This window comes from Scyliorhinus torazame, unplaced genomic scaffold (genome assembly GCF_047496885.1).
Source record: "Scyliorhinus torazame isolate Kashiwa2021f unplaced genomic scaffold, sScyTor2.1 scaffold_174, whole genome shotgun sequence".
Classification (NCBI taxonomy): Eukaryota; Metazoa; Chordata; class Chondrichthyes; order Carcharhiniformes; family Scyliorhinidae; genus Scyliorhinus; species Scyliorhinus torazame.
This window is the reverse complement of record NW_027307901.1, coordinates 201,592-218,226: the sequence shown is the minus strand read 5'-3', so window position 1 is coordinate 218,226 and position 16,635 is coordinate 201,592. Positions and strand designations below refer to the sequence as shown.

Sequence of the window (16,635 nt, the reverse complement as noted above, 5' to 3'; positions counted from 1 at the left end):
CGGGGTTAGATACAGAGTATAGCTCCCTCTACACTGTCCCCATCAAACACTCCCAGGACAGGGACAGCACGGGATTAGATACAGAGTAAAGCTCCCTCTACACTGTCCCCATCAAGCACTCCCAGCATAGGTACAGCACGGGGTTAGATACAGAGTAAAGCTCGCTCTACAGTGTCCCCATCAAACACTCCCAGGACAGGTACAGCACGGGGTTAGATACAGAGTAAAGCTCCCTCTAGACTGTCCCCATCAAACACTCCCATGACAGGTACAGCACGGCGTTAGATACAGAGTAAAGCTCCCTCTACATTGTCCCCATCAAACACTCCCAGGACAGGTACAGCACGGGGTTAGATACAGAGTAAAGTTCCCTCTACACTGTCCCCATCAAACACTCCCAGGACAGGTACAGCACGGGGTTAGATACAGAGTAAAGCTCACTCTACACTGTCCCCATCATACACTCCCAGGACAGGTGCAACATGGGGTTAGATACAGAGTAAATCTCCCCCTACACTGTCGCCATCAAACACTCCCAGGGCCGGTACAGCACGGGGTTAGATACAGAGTAAATCTCCCTCTACACTGTCGCCATCAAACACTCCCAGGACAGGTACAGCACGGGGTTAGATACCGAGGAAAGCTCCCTCTACACTGTCCCCATCAAACACTCCCAGGACAGGTACAGCACGGGGTTAGATACAGAGTAAAGCTCCCTCTACACTGTCCCAATCAAACACTCCCAGGACAGGTACAGCACGGGGTTAGATTCAGAGTAAAGCTCCTTCTACACTGTCTCCATCAAACACTCCCATGACAGGTACAGCACAGGGTTAGATAGAGAGAAAAGCTCCCTCTACACTGTCCCCATCAAACACTCCCAGGACAGGTACAGTACGGGGTTAGATACAGAGTAAAGCTCCCTCTACACTGTCCCCATCAAACACTCCCAGGACAGGTACAGTACGGGGTTAGATACAGAGTAAAGCTCCCTCTACACTGTCCCCATCAAACACTCCCAGGACAGGTACAGCACGGGGTTAGATACAGAGTAAAGCTCCCTCTACACTGTCCCCATCAAACACTCCCAGGACAGGTACAGTACGGGGTTAGATACAGAGTAAAGCTCCCTCTACACTGTCCCCATCAAACACTCCCAGGACAGGTGCAGCACGGGGTTAGATACAGAGTAAAGCTTCCTCTACACTGTCCCCATCAAACACTCCCAGGACAGGTGCAGCACGGGGTTAGATACAGAGTAAAGCTTCCTTGACACTGTCCCCATCAAACACTCCCAGGACAGGTACAGCACGGGGTTAGATACAGAGTAAAGCTCCCTCTACACTGTCCCCATCAAACACTCCCAGGTCAGGTACAGCATAGGGTTAGATACAGAGTAGACCTCCCTCTACACTGTCCCCATCAAACACTCCCAGGACAGGTACAGCACGGGGTTAGATACAGAGTATATCTCCCTCTACACTGTCCCCATCAAACACTCCCAGGACAGGTACAGCACGGGGTTAGATACAGAGTAAAGCTCCCTCTACACTGTCCCCATCAAACACTAACAGGACAGGTACAGCACGGGGTTAGATACAGAGTAAAGCTCCCGCTACACTGTCCCCATCAAACACTCCCAGGACAGGCACAGCACGGGGTTAGATACAGAGTAAAGTTACTTCTACACTGTCCCCATCAAACACTCCCAGGACAGGTACAGCACGGGGTTAGATACAGAGTAAAGCTCCCTCTACACTGTCCCCATCAAACACTCCCAGGACAGGTACAGCACGGGGTTAGATACAGAGTAAAGCTCGCTCTACACTGCCCCATCAAACACTCCCAGGACAGGTACAGCACGGGGTAAGATACAGAGTAAAGCTCCCTCTACACTGTCCCCATCAAACACTCCCAGGAGAGGTACAGCACGGGGTTAGATACAGAGTAAAGCTCCCTCTACACTGTCCCCATCAAACACTCCCTGGACAGGTACAGCACGGGGTTAGATACAGAGTAACGTTCCCTCTACACAGTCCCCATCAAACATTTCCAGGCCAGGTACAACATGGGGTTATATACAGAGTAAATCTCCCTCTACACTGTCGCCATCAAACACTCCCAGGGCAGGTACAGCACGGGGTTAGATACAGAGTAAAGCTCCCTCTACACTGTCCCCATCAAACACTCCCAGGACAGGTACAGCACGGGGTTAGATACAGAGTAAAGCTCCCCCTACATTGTCCCCATCAAACACTCCAAGGACAGGTACAGCACGGGGTTAGATACAGAGTAAAGCTCGCTCTACACTGCCCCATCAAACACTCCCAGGACAGGTACCGCACGGGGTAAGATACAGAGTAAAGCTCCCTCTACACTGTCCCCATCAAACACTCCCAGGAGAGGTACAGCACGGGGTTAGATACAGAGTAAAGCTCCCTCTACACTGTCCCCATCAAACACTCCCAGGACAGGTGCAGCACGGGGTTAGATACAGAGTAAAGCTTCCTCTACACTGTCCCCATCAAACACTCCCAGGACAGGTGCAGCACGGGGTTAGATACAGAGTAAAGCTTCCTTGACACTGTCCCCATCAAACACTCCCAGGACAGGTACAGCACGGGGTTAGATACAGAGTAAAGCTCCCTCTACACTGTCCCCATCAAACACTCCCAGGTCAGGTACAGCATAGGGTTAGATACAGAGTAGACCTCCCTCTACACTGTCCCCATCAAACACTCCCAGGACAGGTACAGCACGGGGTTAGATACAGAGTAAATCTCCCTCTACACTGTCCCCATCAAACACTCCCAGGACAGGTACAGCACGGGGTTAGATACAGAGTAAAGCTCCCTCTACACTGTCCCCATCAAACACTCCCAGGACAGGTACAGCACGGGGATAGATACAGAGTAAAGCTCCCTCTACACTGTCCCCATCAAACACTCCCAGGACAGGTACAGCACGGGGTTAGATACAGAGTAAAGCTCCCTCTACACTGTCGCAATCAAACACTAACAGGACAGGTACAGCACGGGGTTAGATACAGAGTAAAACTCCCTCTACACTGTCCCCATCAAACACTCCCAGGACAGGTACAGCACGGGGTTAGATACAGAGTAAAGCTCCCTCTACACTGTCCCCATCAAACACTCCCAGGACAGGTACAGCACGGGGTTAGATACAGAGTAAAGCTCCCACTACACTGTCCCAATCAAACACTCCCAGGACAGGTACAGCACGGGGTTAGATACAGAGTAAAGCTCCCTCTACACTGTCCCCATCAAACACTCCCAGGACAGGTAGAGCACGGGGTTAGATACAGAGTAAATCACCTTCGACACTGTCCCCATCAAACACTCCCAGGACAGGTTCAACACGGGGTTAGATACAGAGTATAGCTCCCTCTACACTGTCCCCATCAAACACTCCCAGGACAGGTACAGCACGGGATTAGATACAGAGTAAAGCTCCCTCTACACTGTCCCCATCAAGCACTCCCAGCACAGGTACAGCACGGGGTTAGATACAGAGTAAAGCTCCCTCTACACTGTCCCCATCAAACACTCCCAGGACAGGTACAGCACGGGATTAGATACAGAGTAAAGCTCCCTCTACACTGTCCCCATCAAGCACTCCCAGCACAGGTACAGCACGGGGTTAGATACAGAGTAAAGCTCCCTCTACACTGTCCCCATCAAACACTCCCAGGACAGGTACAGCACGGGGTTAGATACAGAGTAAAGCTCCCTCTACACTGTCCCCATGAAACACTCCCAGGAAAGGTACAGCACGGGGTTAGATACAGAGTAAAGCTCACTCTACACTGTCCCCATCAAACACTCCCAGGACAGGTACAGCACGGGGTAAGATACAGAGTAAAGCTCCCGCTACACTGTCCCCATCAAACACTCCCAGGACAGGCACAGCACGGGGTTAGATACAGAGTAAAGTTACTTCTACACTGTCCCCATCAAACACTCCCAGGACAGGTACAGCACGGGGTTAGATACAGAGTAAAGCTCCCTCTACACTGTCCCCATCAAACACTCCCAGGACAGGTACAGCACGGGGTTAGATACAGAGTAAAGCTCGCTCTACACTGCCCCATCAAACACTCCCAGGACAGGTACAGCACGGGGTAAGATACAGAGTAAAGCTCCCTCTACACTGTCCCCATCAAACACTCCCAGGAGAGGTACAGCACGGGGTTAGATACAGAGTAAAGCTCCCTCTACACTGTCCCCATCAAACACTCCCTGGACAGGTACAGCACGGGGTTAGATACAGAGTAACGTTCCCTCTACACAGTCCCCATCAAACATTTCCAGGACAGGTACAGCACGGCGTTAGATACAGAGTAAAGCTCCCCCTACACTGTCGCCATCAAACACTCCCAGGGCAGGTACAGCACGGGGTTAGATACAGAGTAAAGCTCCCTCTACACTGTCCCCATGAAACACTCCCAGGACAGGTACAGCACGGGGTTAGATACAGAGTAAAGCTCCCTCTACACTGTCCCCATCAAACACTCCCAGGACAGGTACAGCAAGGGGTTCGATATAGAGTAAAGCTCCCTCTACACTGTCCCCATCAAACACTCCCAGGACAGGTACAGCACGGGGTTAGATACAGAGTAAACCTCCCTCTACCCCGCCCCCATCAAGCACACCCAGGACAGGTACAGCACGGGGTTAGATAAAGAGTAAAGCTTCCTCTGCACTGTCCCCATCGAACACTCCAAGGATAGGTACAGCACGGGGTTAGATACAGAGTAAAGCTCCCTCTACACTGTCCCCAATATACACTCCCAGGACAGGTACAGCACGGGGTTAGATACAGAGTAAAGCTCCCTCGACACTGACCCAATCAAACACTCCCAGGACAGGTACAGCATGGGGTTAGATACAGAGTAAAGCTCCCTCTACACTGTCCCCATTAAACACTACTAGGACAGGTACAGCTCGGGGTTAGATACAGAGTAAAGCTGCCTCGACACTGTCCCCATCAAACACTCCCAGGACAGGGACAGCACGGGGTTAGATACAGAGTATTGCTCCCTCTACGCTGTCCTGATCCAACACTCCCAGGACAGGTATAGCACGGGATTAGATACAAAGTAAAGCTCCCTCTACACTGTCCCCATCAAACACTCCCAGGACAGGTACAACATGGGGTTAGATCCAGAGTAAAGCTCCCTCTACACTGTCCCCATCAAACAATCCCAGGACAGGTACAGCTCGGGGTTAGATACAGAGTAAAGCTCCCTCTACACTGTCCCCATCAAACACTGCCAGGACAGGTACAGCACGGGGTGAGATACAGAGTAAAGCTGCCTCTACACTGTCCCCATCAAACACTCCCAGGACAGGTACAGCACGGGGTTAGATACAGAGTAAAGCTCCCCCTACACTGTCCACATCAAACACTCCCAGGACAGGGACAGCACGGGGTTAGATACAGAGTAAAGCTCCCACTACACCGTCCCTATCAAACACTCCCAGGACAGGTACAGTACGGGGTTAGATACAGAGTAAAGCTCCTTCTACACTGTCGCCACCAAACACTCCCAGGGCAGGTACAGCACGGGGTTTGATACAGAGTAAAGCTCCCCCTACACTGTCCCCATCAAACACTCCCAGGACAGGTACAGCACGGGGTTAGATACAGAGTATAGCTCCCCCTACACTGTCCCCATCAAACACTCCCAGGACAGGTACAGCATGGGGTTAGATACAGAGTAAAGCTCCCTCTACACTGTCCCCATCAAACACTCCCAGGACAGGTACAGCACGTGGTTAGATACAGAGTAAAGCTCGCTCTACACTGTCCCCAGCAAACACTCCCAGGACAGGTACAGCACGGGGTTAAATACAGAGTAAAGCTCCCTCTACACTGTCCCCATCAAACACTCCCAGGACAGGTACAGCACGGGGTTAGATACAGAATAAAGCTCCCTCTACACTGTCCCCATCAAACACTCCCAGGACAGGTACAGTACGGGGTTAGATACAGAGTAAAGCTCCCTCTACACTGTCCCCATCAAACACTCCCAGGACAGGTACAGCACGGGGTTAGATACAGAATAAAGCTCCCTCTACACTGTCCCCATCAAACACTCCCAGGACAGGTACAGTACGGGGTTAGATACAGAGTAAAGCTCCCTCTACACTGTCCCCATCAAACACTCCCAGGACAGGTACAGCACGGGGTTAGATACAGAGTAAAGCTCCTTCTACACTGTCGCCATCAAACACTCCCAGGGCAGGTACAGCACGGGGTTTGATACAGAGTAAAGCTCCCCCTACACTGTCCCCATCAAACACTCCCAGGACAGGTACAGCACGTGGTTAGATACAGAGTATAGCTCCCCCTACACTGTCCCCATCAAACACTCCCAGGACAGGTACAACACGGGGTTAGATACAGAGTATAGCTCCCCCTACACTGTCGCCATCAAACACTCCCAGGGCAGGTACAGCACGGGGTTAGATACAGAGTAAAGCTCCCTCTACACTGTCCCCATCAAACACTCCCAGGACAGGTACAGCACGGCGTTAGATAAAGAGTAAAGCTCCCTCTACACTGTCCCCATCAAACACTCCCAGGACAGGAACAGCACGGGGTTAGATACAGAGTAAAGCTCCCTCTACACTGTCCCCATGAAACACTCCCAGGACAGGTACAGCACGGGGTTAGATACAGAGTAAAGCTCCCTCTACACTGTCCCCATCAAACACTCCCAGGACAGGTACAGCAAGGGGTTCGATATAGAGTAAATCTCCCTCTACACTGTCCCCATCAAACACTCCCAGGACAGGTACAGCACGGGGTTAGATACAGAGTAAACCTCCCTCTACCCCGCCCCCATCAAGCACACCCAGGACAGGCACAGCACGGGGTTAGATAAAGAGTAAAGCTCCCTCTGCACTGTCCCCATCGAACACTCCAAGGACAGGTACAGCACGGGGTTAGATACAGAGTAAAGCTCCCTCTGCACTGTCCCCATCAAACACTCCCAAGACAGGTACAGCACGGGGTTAGATACAGAGTAAAGCTCCCTCTACACTGACCCAATCAAACACTCCCAGGACAGGTACAGCATGGGGTTAGATACAGAGTAAAGCTCCCTCTACACTGTCCCCATTAAACACTACTAGGACAGGTACAGCTCGGGGTTAGATACAGAGTAAAGCTCCCTCTACACTGTCCCCATCAAACAATCCCAGGACAGGTACAGCACGGGGTGAGATACAGAGTAAAGCTCCCTCTACACTGTCCCCATCAAACACTCCCAGGACAGGTACAGCACGGGGTGAGATACAGAGTAAAGCTGCCTCGACACTGTCCCCATCAAACACTCCCAGGACAGGTACAGCACGGGGTCAGATACACACTATAGCTCCCCCTACACTGTCCCCATCAAACACTCCCAGGACAGGGACAGCACGGGGTTAGATACAGAGTAAAGCTCCCACTACAAAGTCCCCATCAAACACTCCCAGGCCAGGTACAGCACGGGGTTAGATACAGAGTATTGCTCCCTCTACGCTGTCCTGATCCAACACTCCCAGGACAGGTACAGCACGGGATTAGATACAGAGTAAAGCTCCCTCTACACTGTCCCCATCAAACACTCCCAGGACAGGTACAACATGGGGTTAGATCCAGAGTAAAGCTCCCTCCACACTGTCCCCATCAAACAATCCCAGGACAGGTACAGCTCGGGGTTAGATACAGAGTAAAGCTCCCTCTACACTGTCCCCATCAAACACTGCCAGGACAGGTACAGCACGGGGTGAGATACAGAGTAAATCTCCCTCTACACTGTCCCCATCAAACACTCCCAGGACAGGTACAGCACGGGGTTAGATACAGAGTAAACCTCCCTCTACCCCGCCCCCATCAAGCACACCCAGGACAGGTACAGCACGGGGTTAGATAAAGAGTAAAGCTCCCTCTGCACTGTCCCCAACAAACACTCCCAGGACAGGTACAGCACGGGGTTAGATACAGAGTAAAGCTCCCTCTACACTGACCCAATCAAACACTCCCAGGACAGGTACAGCATGGGGTTAGATACAGAGTAAAGCTCCCTCTACACTGTCCCCATTAAACACTACTAGGACAGGTACAGCTCGGGGTTAGATACAGAGTAAAGCTCCCTCTACACTGTCCCCATCAAACAATCCCAGGACAGGTACAGCTCGGGGTTAGATACAGAGTAAAGCTCCCTCTACACTGTCCCCATCAAACAATCCCAGGACAGGTACAGCTCTTGGTTAGACACAGAGTAAAGCTCCCGCTACACTGTCCCCATCAAACACTCCCAGGACAGGTACAGCACGGGGTGAGATACAGAGTAAAGCTGCCTCGACACTGTCCCCATCAAACACTCCCAGGACAGGTACAGCACGGGGTCAGATACACACTATAGCTCCCCCTACACTGTCCCCATCAAACACTCCCAGGACAGGGACAGCACGGGGTTAGATACAGAGTAAAGCTCCCACTACAAAGTCCCCATCAAACACTCCCAGGCCAGGTACAGCACGGGGTTAGATACAGAGTATTGCTCCCTCTACGCTGTCCTGATCCAACACTCCCAGGACAGGTACAGCACGGGATTAGACACAGAGTAAAGCTCCCTCTACACTGTCCCCATCAAACAATCCCAGGACAGGTACAGCTCGGGGTTAGATACAGAGTAAAGCTCCCTCTACACTGTCCCCATCAAACACTGCCAGGACAGGTACAGCACGGGGTGAGATACAGAGTAAAGCTCCCCCTACACTGTCCCCATCAAACACTCCCAGGACAGGGACAGCACGGGGTTAGATACAGAGTAAAGCTCCCACTACACCGTCCCTATCAAACACTCCCAGGACAGGTACAGTACGGGGTTAGATACAGAGTAAAGCTCCTTCTACACTGTCGCCACCAAACACTCCCAGGGCAGGTACAGCACGGGGTTTGATACAGAGTAAAGCTCCCCCTACACTGTCCCCATCAAACACTCCCAGGACAGGTACAGCACGGGGTTAGATACAGAGTATAGCTCCCCCTACACTGTCCCCATCAAACACTCCCAGGACAGGTACAGCACGGGGTTAGATACAGAGTAAACCTCCCTCTACCCCGCCCCCATCAAGCACACCCAGGACAGGTACAGCACGGGGTTAGATAAAGAGTAAAGCTCCCTCTGCACTGTCCCCATCGAACACTCCAAGGACAGGTACAGCACGGGGTGAGATACAGAGTAAAGCTCCCTCTACACTGTCCCCAATATACACTCCCAGGACAGGTACAGCATGGGGTTAGATACAGAGTAAAGCTCCCTCTACACTGACCCAATCAAACACTCCCAGGACAGGTACAGCATGGGGTTAGATACAGAGTAAAGCTCCCTCTACACTGTCCCCATTAAACACTCCTAGGACAGGTACAGCTCGGGGTTAGATACAGAGTAAAGCTCCCTCTACACTGTCCCCATCAATCAATCCCAGGACAGGTACAGCTCGGGGTTAGATACAGAGTAAAGCTCCCTCTACACTGTCCCCATCAAACAATCCCAGGACAGGTACAGCTCTTGGTTAGACACAGAGTAAAGCTCCCGCTACACTGTCCCCATCAAACACTCCCAGGACAGGTACAGCACGGGGTGAGATACAGAGTAAAGCTGCCTCGACACTGTCCCCATCAAACACTCCCAGGACAGGTACAGCACGGGGTCAGATACACACTATAGCTCCCCCTACACTGTCCCCATCAAACACTCCCAGGACAGGGACAGCACGGGGTTAGATACAGAGTAAAGCTCCCACTACAAAGTCCCCATCAAACACTCCCAGGCCAGGTACAGCACGGGGTTAGATACAGAGTATTGCTCCCTCTACGCTGTCCTGATCCAACACTCCCAGGACAGGTACAGCACGGGATTAGATACAGAGTAAAGCTCCCTCTACACTGTCCCCATCAAACAATCCCAGGACAGGTACAACATGGGGTTAGATCCAGAGTAAAGCTCCCTCCACACTGTCCCCATCAAACAATCCCAGGACAGGTACAGCTCGGGGTTAGATACAGAGTAAAGCTCCCTCTACACTGTCCCCATCAAACACTGCCAGGACAGGTACAGCACGGGGTGAGATACAGAGTAAAGCTCCCCCTACACTGTCCCCATCAAACACTCCCAGGACAGGGACAGCACGGGGTTAGATACAGAGTAAACATTCCACTACACCGTCCCTATCAAACACTCCCAGGACAGATACAGTACGGGGTTAGATACAGAGTAAAGCTCCCTCTACACTGTCCCCATCAAACACTCCCAGGACAGGTACAGCACGGGGTTAGATGCAGAGTAAAGCTCCCTCTACACTGTCCCCATCAAACACTCCCAGGACAGGTACAGCACGGGGTTAGATACAGAGTAAAGCTCCTTCTACACTGTCGCCACCAAACACTCCCAGGGCAGGTACAGCACGGGGTTTGATACAGAGTAAAGCTCCCCCTACACTGTCCCCATCAAACACTCCCAGGACAGGTACAGCAAGTGGTTAGATACAGAGTATAGCTCCCCCTACACTGTCCCCATCAAACACTCCCAGGACAGGTACAGCATGGGGTTAGATACAGAGTAAAGCTCCCTCTACACTGTCCCCATCAAACACTCCCAGGACAGGTACAGCACGTGGTTAGATACAGAGTAAAGCTCGCTCTACACTTTCCCCAGCAAACACTCCCAGGACAGGTACAGCACGGGGTTAAATACAGAGTAAAGCTCCCTCTACACTGTCCCCATCAAACACTCCCAGGACAGGTACAGCACGGGGTTAGATACAGAGTAAAGCTCCCTCTACACTGTCCCCATCAAACACTCCCAGGACAGGTACAGTACGGGGTTAGATACAGAGTAAAGCTCCCTCTACACTGTCCCCATCAAACAGTCCCAGAACAGGTACAACACGGGGTTAGATACAGCGTAAAGCTCCCTCTACACTGTCCCCATCAAACACTCCCAGGACAGGTACAGCACGGGATTAGATACAGAGTAAATCTCCCTCTACACTGTCGCCATCAAACACTCCCAGGGCAGGTACAGCACGGGGTTAGATACAGAGTAAAGCTCCCTCTACACTGTCCCCATCAAACACTCCCGGGACAGGTACAGCACGGGATTAGATACAGAGTAAATCTCCCTCTACACTGTCGCCATCAAACACTCCCAGGGCAGGTACAGCACGGGGTTAGATACAGAGTAAAGCTCCCTCTACACTGTCCCCATCAAACACTCCCAGGACAGGTACAGCACGGGGTTAGATACAGAGTAAAGCTCCCTCTACACTGTCCCCATCAAACACTCCCAGGACAGGTACAGCACGGCGTTAGATAAAGAGTAAAGCTCCCTCTACACTGTCCCCATGAAACACTCCCAGGACAGGTACAGCACGGGGTTAGATACAGAGTAAAGCTCCCTCTACACTGTCCCCATCAAACACTCCCAGGACAGGTACAGCACGGGGTTCGATATAGAGTAAAGCTCCCTCTACACTGTCCCCATCAAACACTCCCAGGACAGGTACAGCACGGGGTTAGATACAGAGTAAACCTCCCTCTACCCCACCCCCATCAAGCACACCCAGGACAGGTACAGCACGGGGTTAGATAAAGAGTAAAGCTCACTCTGCACTGTCCCCATCGAACACTCCAAGGACAGGTACAGCACGGGGTGAGATACAGAGTAAAGCTGCCTCTACACTGTCCCCATCAAACACTCCTAGGACAGGTACAGCTCTGGGTTAGATACAGAGTAAAGCTCCCTCTACACTGTCCCCATCAAACAATCCCAGGACAGGTATAGCTCGGGGTTAGATACAGAGTAAAGCTCCCTCTACACTGTCCCCATCAAACACTCCCAGGACAGGTACAGCACGGGGTTTGATACAGAGTAAAGCTCCCCCTACACTGTCCCCATCAAACACTCCCAGGACAGGGACAGCACGGGGTTAGATACACACTATAGCTCCCCCTACACTGTCCCCATCAAACACTCCCAGGACAGGGACAGCACGGGGTTAGATACAGAGTAAAGCTCCCACTACAAAGTCCCCATCAAACACTCCCAGGCCAGGTACAGCACGGGGTTAGATACAGAGTATAGCTCCCTCTACGCTGTCCTGATCAAACACTCCCAGGACAGGTACAGCACGGGATTAGATACAGAGTAAAGCTCCCTCTACACTGTCCCCATCAAACACTCCCAGGACAGGTACAACATGGGGTTAGATCCAGAGCAAAGCTCTCTCTACACTGTCCCCATCAAACACTCCCAGGACAGGTACAGCACGGTGTTAGATACAGAGTAAAGCTCCCTCTACACTGTCCCCATCAAACACTCCCAGGACAGGTACAGCACGGAGTTAGATACAGACTAAAGCTCCCTCTACACTGTCCCCATCAAACACTCCCAGGACAGGTACAGCACGGGGTTAGATACAGAGTAAAGCTCCCTCTACACTTTCCCCATCAAACACTCCCAGGACAGGTACAGCACGGGGTTAGATACAGAGTAAAGCTCCCTCTACATTGTCCCCATCAAACACTCCCAGGACAGGTACAGCACGGGGTTAGATACAGAGTAAAGCTCCCTCTACACTGTCCCCATCAAACACTCCCAGGACAGGTACAGCACGGCGTTAGATAAAGAGTAAAGCTCCCTCTACACTGTCCCCATGAAACACTCCCAGGACAGGTACAGCACGGGGTTAGATACAGAGTAAAGCTCCCTCTACACTGTCCCCATCAAACACTCCCAGGACAGGTACAGCACGGGGTTCGATATAGAGTAAAGCTCCCTCTACACTGTCCCCATCAAACACTCCCAGGACAGGTACAGCACGGGGTTAGATACAGAGTAAACCTCCCTCTACCCCACCCCCATCAAGCACACCCAGGACAGGTACAGCACGGGGTTAGATAAAGAGTAAAGCTCACTCTGCACTGTCCCCATCGAACACTCCAAGGACAGGTACAGCACGGGGTGAGATACAGAGTAAAGCTGCCTCTACACTGTCCCCATTAAACACTCCTAGGACAGGTACAGCTCTGGGTTAGATACAGAGTAAAGCTCCCTCTACACTGTCCCCATCAAACAATCCCAGGACAGGTACAGCTCGGGGTTAGATACAGAGTAAAGCTCCCTCTACACTGTCCCCATCAAACACTCCCAGGACAGGTACAGCACGGGGTGAAATACAGAGTAAAGCTCCCTCTACAGTGTCCCCATCAAACACTCCCAGGACAGGTACAGCACGGGGTTAGATACACACTATAGCTCCCCTACACTGTCCCCATCAAACACTCCCAGGACAGGGACAGCACGGGGTTAGATACAGAGTAAAGCTCCCACTACAAAGTCCCCATCAAACACTCCCAGGCCAGGTACAGCACGGGGTTAGATACAGAGTAAAGCTCCCTCTACACTGTCCCCATCAAACAATCCCAGGACAGGGACAGCCCGGGGTTAGATACAGAGTAAAGCTCCCACTACAAAGTCCCCATCAAACACTCCCAGGCCAGGTACAGCACGGGGTTAGATACAGAGTATAGCTCCCTCTACACTGTCCCCATCAAACACTCCCAGGACAGGTACAGCACGGGATTAGATACAGAGTAAAGCTCCCTCTACACTGTCCCCATCAAACACTCCCAGGACAGGTACAACATGGGGTTAGATCCAGAGCAAAGCTCTCTCTACACTGTCCCCATCAAACACTCCCAGGACAGGTACAGCACGGTGTTAGATACAGAGTAAAGCTCCCTCTACACTGTCCCCATCAAACACTCCCAGGACAGGTACAGCACGGGGTTAGATACAGAGTAAAGCTCCCACTACACTTTCCCCATCAAACACTCCCAGGACAGGTACAGCACGGGGTTAGATACAGAGTAAAGCTCCCTCTACACTGTCCCCATCAAACACTCCCAGGACAGGTACAGCACGGGGTTAGATACAGAGTAAAGCTCCCTCTACACTGTCCCCATCAAACACTCCCATGACAGGTACAGCACGGGGTTAGATACAGAGTAAAGCACCCTCTACACTGTCCCCATCAAACACTCCCAGGACAGGTACAGTACGGGGTTAGATACAGAGTAAAGCTCCCTCTACACTGTCCCCATCAAACACTCCCAGGACAGGTACAGCACGGGATTAGATACAGAGTAAATCTCCCTCTACACTGTCGCCATCAAACACTCCCAGGGCAGGTACAGCACGGGGTTAGATACAGAGTAAAGCTCCCTCTACACTGTCCCCATCAAACACTCCCAGGACAGGTACAGCACGGGGTTAGATACAGAGTAAAGCTCCCTCTACACTGTCCCCATCAAACACTCCCAGGACAGGTACAGCACGGGGTTAGATACAGAGTAAAGCTCCCTCTACACTGTCCCCATCAAACACTCCCAGGACAGGTACAGCACGGCGTTAGATAAAGAGTAAAGCTCCCTCTACACTGTCCCCATGAAATACTCCCAGGACAGGTACAGCACGGGGTTAGATACAGAGTAAAGCTCCCTCTACACTGTCCCCATCAAACACTCCCAGGACAGGTACAGCACGGGGTTCGATATAGAGTAAAGCTCCCTCTACACTGTCCCCATCAAACACTCCCAGGACAGGTAAAGCACGGGGTTAGATACAGAGTAAACCTCCCTCTACCCCACCCCCATCAAGCACACCCAGGACAGGTACAGCACGGGGTTAGATAAAGAGTAAAGCTCACTCTGCACTGTCCCCATCGAACACTCCAAGGACAGGTACAGCACGGGGTGAGATACAGAGTAAAGCTGCCTCTACACTGTCCCCATTAAACACTCCTAGGACAGGTACAGCTCTGGGTTAGATACAGAGTAAAGCTCCCTCTACACTGTCCCCATCAAACAATCCCAGGACAGGTACAGCTCGGGGTTAGATACAGAGTAAAGCTCCCTCTACACTGTCCCCATCAAACACTCCCAGGACAGGTACAGCACGGGGTGAAATACAGAGTAAAGCTCCCTCTACAGTGTCCCCATCAAACACTCCCAGGACAGGTACAGCACGGGGTTAGATACACACTATAGCTCCCCCTACACTGTCCCCATCAAACACTCCCAGGACAGGGACAGCACGGGGTTAGATACACACTATAGCTCCCCCTACACTGTCCCCATCAAACACTCCCAGGACAGGGACAGCACGGGGTTAGATACAGAGTAAAGCTCCCACTACAAAGTCCCCATCAAACACTCCCAGGCCAGGTACAGCACGGGGTTAGATACAGAGTATAGCTCCCTCTACGCTGTCCTGATCAAACACTCCCGGGACAGGTACAGCACGGGATTAGATACAGAGTAAAGCTCCCTCTACACTGTCCCCATCAAACACTCCCAGGACAGGTACAACATGGGGTTAGATCCAGAGCAAAGCTCTCTCTACACTGTCCCCATCAAACACTCCCAGGACAGGTACAGCACGGTGTTAGATACAGAGTAAAGCTCCCTCTACACTGTCCCCATCAAACACTCCCAGGACAGGTACAGCACGGGGTTAGATACAGACTAAAGCTCCCACTACACTTTCCCCATCAAACACTCCCAGGACATGTACAGCACGGGGTTAGATACAGAGTAAAGCTCCCTCTACACTGTCCCCATCAAACACTCCCAGGACAGGTACAGCACGGGGTTAGATACAGAGTAAAGCTCCCTCTACACTGTCCCCATCAAACACTCCCAGGACAGGTACAGCACGGCGTTAGATAAAGAGTAAAGCTCCCTCTACACTGTCCCCATGAAAAACTCCCAGGACAGGTACAGCACGGGGTTAGATACAGAGTAAAGCTCCCTCTACACTGTCCCCATCAAACACTCCCAGGACAGGTACAGCACGGGGTTCGATATAGAGTAAAGCTCCCTCTACACTGTCCCCATCAAACACTCCCAGGACAGGTACAGCACGGGGTTAGATACAGAGTAAACCTCCCTCTACCCCACCCCCATCAAGCACACCCAGGACAGGTACAGCACGGGGTTAGATAAAGAGTAAAGCTCACTCTGCACTGTCCCCATCGAACACTCCAAGGACAGGTACAGCACGGGGTGAGATACAGAGTAAAGCTGCCTCTACACTGTCCCCATTAAACACTCCTAGGACAGGTACAGCTCTGGGTTAGATACAGAGTAAAGCTCCCTCTACACTGTCCCCATCAAACAATCCCAGGACAGGTACAGCTCGGGGTTAGATACAGAGTAAAGCTCCCTCTACACTGTCCCCATCAAACACTCCCAGGACAGGTACAGCACGGGGTGAAATACAGAGTAAAGCTCCCTCTACAGTGTCCCCATCAAACACTCCCAGGACAGGTACAGCACGGGGTTAGATACACACTATAGCTCCCCCTACACTGTCCCCATCAAACACTCCCAGGACAGGGACAGCACGGGGTTAGATACACACTATAGCTCCCCCTACACTGTCCCCATCAAACACTCCCAGGACAGGGACAGCACGGGGTTAGATACAGAGTTAAGCTCCCACTACAAAGTCCCCATCAAACACTCCCAGGCCAGGTACAGCACGGGGTTAGA

The 16,635-nt window shown here is 51.9% G+C and overlaps 1 protein-coding gene across 1 annotated transcript in view; it reads right to left on the bottom strand.

Moving 5' to 3' along the window:
• Nucleotides 1-16,635, bottom strand: part of LOC140405644 (protein shisa-6-like) — a 188,355-nt gene that overhangs the window by 59,130 nt on the left and 112,590 nt on the right. The gene's annotated exons all lie outside the window — the stretch shown is intronic.